We start from the raw sequence: 7,767 nt of genomic DNA on the forward strand, positions 1-7,767 counted from the left end.
TAAAATGAACCATGGGTGTGTGCAGCATGTTTACCTTATGCTTAAGCAACCTGCAGTTTTTGACAATCATGAAGTACCTCAGATTTAGAAAAGGCATAACGATGCCTTGAAAGACCACCTTTAATTGATGATTGAGTCCTCAGTACAGAAGTGCTATCTTTGCTGAGGGATCACTACAGCTGGCAATGGGGATGTCAGACTTAATGAGTGTAGTTGACAGATCTCATGAGCTTGAGAATGTTAGATTACATAATTAGAAATTGCAGGATATGAAAAATTATATAACTGCCATCTGACTTTTCAGCATTCTTACAAAGTATCCCAACATTGCCACATTCTGAAAGCCAATATTGACCATGCCTGACAGCTTCTTTTTTTTTCATTTTATTGTAATCATTCTATACAAATAGATCAATTTTTACAAAAAATAGGATTGAAAACAAATCAATCCCCACCCCTGAGAAAGAGAGCATGGCCAACATAATAAAAATTAAAAATAGTAAAAATAAATAAATTGATGAGTTTAATAGGCGGATACAAATAAATGGAGAAGAAAAAGAAATGGAGAAAGAATCTACTTCCTCGGTGCTTTAAGAGCTTATTCTAAAATATTATTGATTAGATCCTGCCAGGTTTTGAAAAAGTTCTGCACAGACCCTCTAAGTGAGAATTTGATTTTTTCCAATTTCAAATAATATAAAACATCTATTACCCACTGACTTAAAAGAGGAGAGTTAGAATTCTTCCAGTTTAGCAAAATAAGTCTGCATGCCAATAGTGTAGTGAAGGCAATCACAGTTTGTTTGTCCTTCTCCACTTTAAGCCCTCCTGGAAGAACACCAAACACAGCTTTGCCTGACAGCTCAAGTGATTACCAAAAGGCTTTTAAATTATAATAGGTTCAGTCACAATCTCAGTTTTTTTTTGTTTTATTTTTTTGCAATTCTCACGGTATGAAAAACAACATATTAGACAAACTCACCACTATCCTGGTTGTGTAGGCAAGAACACACACTTTCCCCATTTACTTGCAGCTGGATTGCATGTAATGTACTTCAGCCTCTGTGCTCATTGGTTGTTTACTCTCACATGCACAAAAGGCCACCACTGCAACTTAAGATGAAATCAAACTTCACTGATTTTTTCAGAGCAAGTAAAATGCTCAGTTGCAGTCAAACTACAGTAAATGTCTGACAGGAATGGGAGCATGCCACGACTGATTCCGACTCACTAAGACTAAGTAAATGAAGTCTGTGACTAGAAATCTTTGCAAAAGTTACATAGTATAATGATGGCTTAAGATTGTCACCTCCACCTCCCAACACATCTACTCTCAGAGATGGCAGAGCTGTGAGGCATTATTAGGATGCAGGGAATTAGCAGGCAGCTGCCTTTCTCTTTCATTATTTGTAGTAGAGATTATTTTGTGGCTGCATGTGCTGGCTTTGCTGATGGATCGCTAAGAAGGTCACCTCTCCCTACCAACAGCTGTATTGCTCGAGAGAGCATGGCTGTGATATGCGCAGTTGCCAATAGTGATGGTTCACTCCATCGGCCGCCACTCAATACAAAAGACTCCATCCATGATTGGTAAATTGATCGATCACAAAAAGTGATTTTCTTAGTCCCTGCTTGATAGTAATTTAATTAAACGCACAAGACGTTTTAGCTCAGGACACATTAGTTTTGTTTCACAGATTGCTGCAACTTAACATTATTTGGTAATGTTATTACGATGATTTAATAGGTGATTCATTCCAGGTTCATTTGCAATTGCTGCAAATTACGATGCCACATTAGCACAAAACTCTAAAATTTTATCTACTTTATCAAAACATGGATTTGAATAAATGTGTACCAACAAGAAACCATTTTTTAGGAAACTAGAAATAACTAATAACTTTGACCCACTCAAACACAGTGTTCTCAGTTGTTCTCTTTCTACCATCTTATGAACAAAAAAGCAACTTTACGGCATGGATATAGCACATATTTTGCCTTTTATTATCATGCATGTAAGCAACATACCCCAAAAAAAAATAAAGCTGAGTGCAGATTGATACTGTGAGCTTGCAATGTGTGATGTGCATGCAGGACGATGGCACAGGCTTCCTATTGTAGTGATACCTAATGTGGAAAGAGATGAGAGGAGAACAATGTGGGTTGCAGAGATAATAAAAACAAAGATTTATTCTTCTTTAAGGTTACAATAAAGATTTAAAAAGGGATTAGTGTTTTTAAGCGATGTTAGAATAAAAAAAATGTAGTGGTTGGCTGGAGGTTGTGCCCAGTCACCATGCATGGACGGACGGACCAGGAGAGGGACTGTGCCTTCCCAGGACCACGAGAGGGCAGCCGCCCTGCCTGGTATGGGGGTGCCCGGACGATTGTGCAGCCTCGGACGTCAGCACTTCCACCACACTCGGAGGTGCTGGCGGAAGGAATACCAGGGACACCCAGAGGACTTCCGGGTGCTCATGTGGCACTTCCGCCACACCAGGAAGTGCTGCAGGAAGTCAATCAGAGGGCACCTGGAGCACGTCTGGGTGAGAATAAAAGGGGCTGCCTCCCTCTAGTTGACTGCTGGAGTCGGGAGGAAGAGGACAGAGCTTGGTGGAGAGGAGTGGAGGTGGCGTAGGACCATTGGAGGGCCCGTGAAGAATGTGTTTGGTGCAGGGACACTGTTTTTGTGTGGACAAATTGTAAATTATAGTGTGCTTTTAGGATCCATTAGTGTGTGTTTGTCAGTGTTCCGGGGCTTAGCTTCCACAAAAATAAATAAATAAATTATAACTATAATATCCTTGACTTCTGCTCTGGTGTTTCATTCGGCTCCAAAGCACACTTGTCTCTCTATTGTGACTTGCAGATTTTTGCTCCTTTCGGTCCCAATCAATGCCTGCTGACCCTTTCCATCTTCTGCAGTCTGCTCCACCTCCTGTTTTTAATTTTTTTGTCTCTTTACATAAAGAGACGAATGGGACACTCTCTTCTGTAAAAGTCATTGGTTGCTGGGATCCTGGTGAGCTCAGCTCTTAGTTTCTTTCGGCAATTTTAATTTGCACAGGCTTAAGTCCACAGATTCTAACCTTCACACTGGCTGCTGCCAAAAAAAATGCTGAGTCAGTCGCTTAAGCTTATAGATGTGCCATTTCATACCTGAGATACTATACTATTTTCCCATAGGCAGTGGCTTTTAAGCGTCGAGTATCACTTCAAGCACTCAAAGAGTCTGTGAGCACCACAGTGGAGCAGTGCTACAAATATATCTGCACTCTTCCAAGTTAAACTCTGTGAGTGACATACTGTTCAGGCTGCCTTTCCTCGACTACAACTCACTCTTGCTAACCAGCTAAGCACAGCAATTTCACATGCCTACTGTTGCAAATATGAGTGCCCAACAGAGTTTAATATAAAATAAAAACTGACATGTAAAGTTTGGCACTATAAGGACATTTCTGCAAATATTTGGAGCCAATCAACGATGTGTCCAGCCAGTCAGCCATGGATAAAATCATCCATCATCAACTCAGTCCTAGTAAGAAATAAGTACTGCATAATTGAAATTGTAATCCATATTTGTAGTTATACCTCAAGAATTAGGAATGTTTAGGTGGTACACCATAAGAAAAAAAAACAAAAAAAAAAAACAACCTGTATAAATCTAGTAAATGTATACTGTATTTTAACAGTAAAAAAAATCAATAAGTGCATGTATATTTACATTTAAGCAGTGTTTAACTGCCAGCATCAACAAATTGAATTAACATATGAAAATATATATTTTTATTAGACAAATGGTAAAAACTTTTTGTAAATTATGCTTTGTTTCAGATAAGTATATTACAGAAGAAATGAAACAATATTCAAACTTGCAATTATTAGAAGCATTTTATTTTCTTTTATGCCATCTGTATTATGGACAAATATTTTTGTATGTAGTTTGTTAGTTAAAAAGTATGTATTTTAAGGGAATTTATTTTAGTATTTTTACAATCACTGAACAATAAGCTAATTTGTTAATGCAAAATGAGCAAGTAACATCTGTGGTCTATAGTTTAATTATAAAAATGCCAAAGTTAATACAGTATTTTGATATAGAACTTAAAGCCTCTATGTATCTGGCCATGTAGGAGCTTAGTGTAATAATTTTTAAAGGAATAAAGAAGAAAAATAAAAAAAAATCTGCCAATTCAGTAACATGAAATTGATGATTGGTATCGGTCCTTAAAAACCCGATTGGAGCATCCTTAGTTGCCAATCAAGCAGCTTACCTCTGACTGACTTTACTGCATGTGCTACTTGTAACAACTGGTGAGTCATGCACATGAAAGCATAAATGATTGAAAGTATTATTTCGCACCCCAATAACAGCTGTTACATACAGTGTTGAAACTTCCTTGTATTGTTTGCAAGTAAAAAATGGAAATTTATGGTTTTGAGGTAATTGCTCTTATCTGCAGAATTGCCAAAACCTGAAAGCCACCTGTGTGTGAAATTTCTGATGTTGGGCTATGTTGTATTATGACACCACTTGCCATTTTGTGACTGCAAATATTTGGTTTAAACTACAACAAACAGCTTTTTGAAGATATTTTGACAAGCTTCAGTGAACTGACAATAAAAAAATCAATTAAAAGTCAATAAGGTATTCTACTCACAGATGTTTTATAGAGTAACAGCTGTGGGACTCTGCTTTATGTTTCAATTTATAATTTATTTGTTTTTTTCTGAATATGGAATTGGACATAGTTTAGCCAAATACACTAGACAAGGCAAGGTGTTTTGCAAATTCTTTTATGATTAAAGGTTTTCGGACAAGCAATCCATCAGAGTATTTACCTAATTATCTGTGTGCATCATGACAGGGCCCAGAATTTAACATGGATAAAAGTGACATAAAGGACAGATCACCAAAAGCTATACAGACTTCATCTATCTGGACTTCACCATTGGATATAGTTCAGTCAAATACTTTTGGAGTCTATCACTACTTCCGAAAACATCATTAATCCAGCAACCTAAATTCTGAATTAAAATAAACCTCTTGAAGACACACTCTCGCACTACTCATTAGCATTAATATATTTATAGAAAGTGTAATTCTTTTAATTTGACCTGTGTGACACTTTTTGGTTTCAAAACCAGGTTGTATGTTTATAAGAGCTTTAATATCTACAGTGGTGTGAAAAACTATTTGCCCCCTTCCTGATTTCTTATTCTTTTGCATGTTTGTCACACAAAATGTTTCTGATCATCAAACACATTTAACCATTAGTCAAATATAACACAAGTAAACACAAAATGCAGTTTGTAAATGGTGGTTTTTATTATTTAGGGAGAAAAAAAAATCCAAACCTACATGGCCCTGTGTGAAAAAGTAATTGCCCCCTGAACCTAATAACTGGTTGGGCCACCCTTAGCAGCAATAACTGCAATCAAGCGTTTGCGATAACTTGCAATGAGTCTATTACAGCGCTCTGGAGGAATTTTGGCCCACTCATCTTTGCAAAATTGTTGTAATTCAGCTTTATTTGAGGGTTTTCTAGCATGAACCGCCTTTTTAAGGTCATGCCATAGCATCTCAATTGGATTCAGGTCAGGACTTTGATAAGGCCACTCCAAAGTCTTCATTTTGTTTTTCTTCAGCCATTCAGAGGTGGATTTGCTGGTGTGTTTTGGGTCATTGTCCTGTTGCAGCACCCAAGATCGCTTCAGCTTGAGTTGACGAACAGATGGCCGGACATTCTCCTTCAGGATTTTTTGGTAGACAGTAGAATTCATGGTTCCATCTATCACAGCAAGCCTTCCAGGTCCTGAAGCAGCAAAACAACCCCAGACCATCACACTACCACCACCATATTTTACTGTTGGTATGATGTTCTTTTTCTGAAATGCTGTGTTCCTTTTATGCCAGATGTAACGGGACATTTGCCTTCCAAAAAGTTCAACTTTTGTCTCATCAGTCCACAAGGTATTTTCCCAAAAGTCTTGGCAATCATTGAGATGTTTCTTAGCAAAATTGACACGAGCCCTAATGTTCTTTTTGCTTAACAGTGGTTTGCGTCTTGGAAATCTGCCATGCAGGCTGTTTTTGCCCAGTCTCTTTCTTATGGTGGAGTCGTGAACACTGACCTTAATTGAGGCAAGTGAGGCCTGCAGTTCTTTAGACGTTGTCCTGGGGTCTTTTGTGACCTCTCGGATGAGTCGTCTCTGCGCTCTTGGGGTAATTTTGGTCGGCCGGCCACTCCTGGGAAGGTTCACCACTGTTCCATGTTTTTGCCATTTGTGGATAATGGCTCTCACTGTGGTTCGCTGGAGTCCCAAAGCTTTAGAAATGGCTTTATAACCTTTACCAGACTGATAGATCTCAATTACTTCTGTTCTCATTTGTTCCTGAATTTCTTTGGATCTTGGCATGATGTCTAGCTTTTGAGGTGCTTTTGGTCTACTTCTCTGTGTCAGGCAGCTCCTATTTAAGTGATTTCTTGATTGAAACAGGTGTGGCAGTAATCAGGCCTGGGGGTGGCTACGGAAATTGAACTCAGGTGTGATACACCACAGTTAGGTTATTTTTTAACAAGGGGGCAATTACTTTTTCACACAGGGCCATGTAGGTTTGGATTTTTTTCTCCCTAAATAATAAAAACCATCATTTAAAAACTGCATTTTGTGTTTACTTGTGTTATATTTGACTAATGGTTAAATGTGTTTGATGATCAGAAACATTTTGTGTGACAAACATGCAAAAGAATAAGAAATCAGGAAGGGGGCAAATAGTTTTTCACACCACTGTAAATTTTTCCATTATAGATTTAAATCTTGGTGCTATTACTCTACTTTAATAAATACTGCTTTGCATTAAACTTCTATACTTTGCACATCTTGGAAGTCTGAGGTAATAACATTCTATAAGGTACTTAATGGGGCAGATTGCCACTGCTCTCTATTAGGGTTAGCAGCTGAGGGACACCTTCAGTATTGACAGGAACAGGATGGAGTAACACGCTGCTGAATAGTGGCAGTAAAAATGATATTTTAGCATCCAGTCTCTAGGGGACACCAGTCTGGTTTAGACAAGAACAGTCTGGCTAATGAATCCTTATCAGGAGTACTGAAAAGTGATAGCATTATTAGCGAATTTGTGATTTGTGTGTGTGCTATGCTAAGGGTGCACAAGTGTAGGCCAACTCATAAAAATATTTTCTCCAAAGCTACTTATAATAATTCAAAGCTTTGTTTGCATTTATTAACTCTTTGAGGGCTGAATATTTTTTTCCAAAAAATGCAGTTTTCTGAAAAGCATATAAAGAAATGGTTTTACACAGAAATCAACATAAAATGCCTGTTACTGCGTGCTTTGCTTGCCAGTAATGCGTGGCATGCTGGCTCCCTGGCTGTCTTCACGTGGTGGGGGATGGGGACAGCAGTGGTGGTCGTAGTGCATCGCTATGTGGTTTGTACCTCTTATCACCGTAAGCGGTGGTTCTCCCAGGCGAATGTTTCCATAGGCACGTCAGCTAGACAAACCTGCTCAGCACCACGATCAGCTGATGCTAGTACCTTACACTCATTTTCAATCACTTGTATCAAAATTGGAGTCGGATAATGTGCAAAATATTGTCCACGGAGTATTTTGCCTGACACATTCACTTCAATCTCTCACCAGATGTCGATACCATTCTTGGCTGCTATTTGTTTCTTTCTACTTGGTCAAACCAATGAATCTAACATTTCTTCTAGCAAAGAGAGTCCAACTAAAACATA

Source organism: Erpetoichthys calabaricus, chromosome 1 (assembly GCF_900747795.2).
Source record: "Erpetoichthys calabaricus chromosome 1, fErpCal1.3, whole genome shotgun sequence".
Lineage (NCBI taxonomy): Eukaryota > Metazoa > Chordata > Cladistia > Polypteriformes > Polypteridae > Erpetoichthys > Erpetoichthys calabaricus.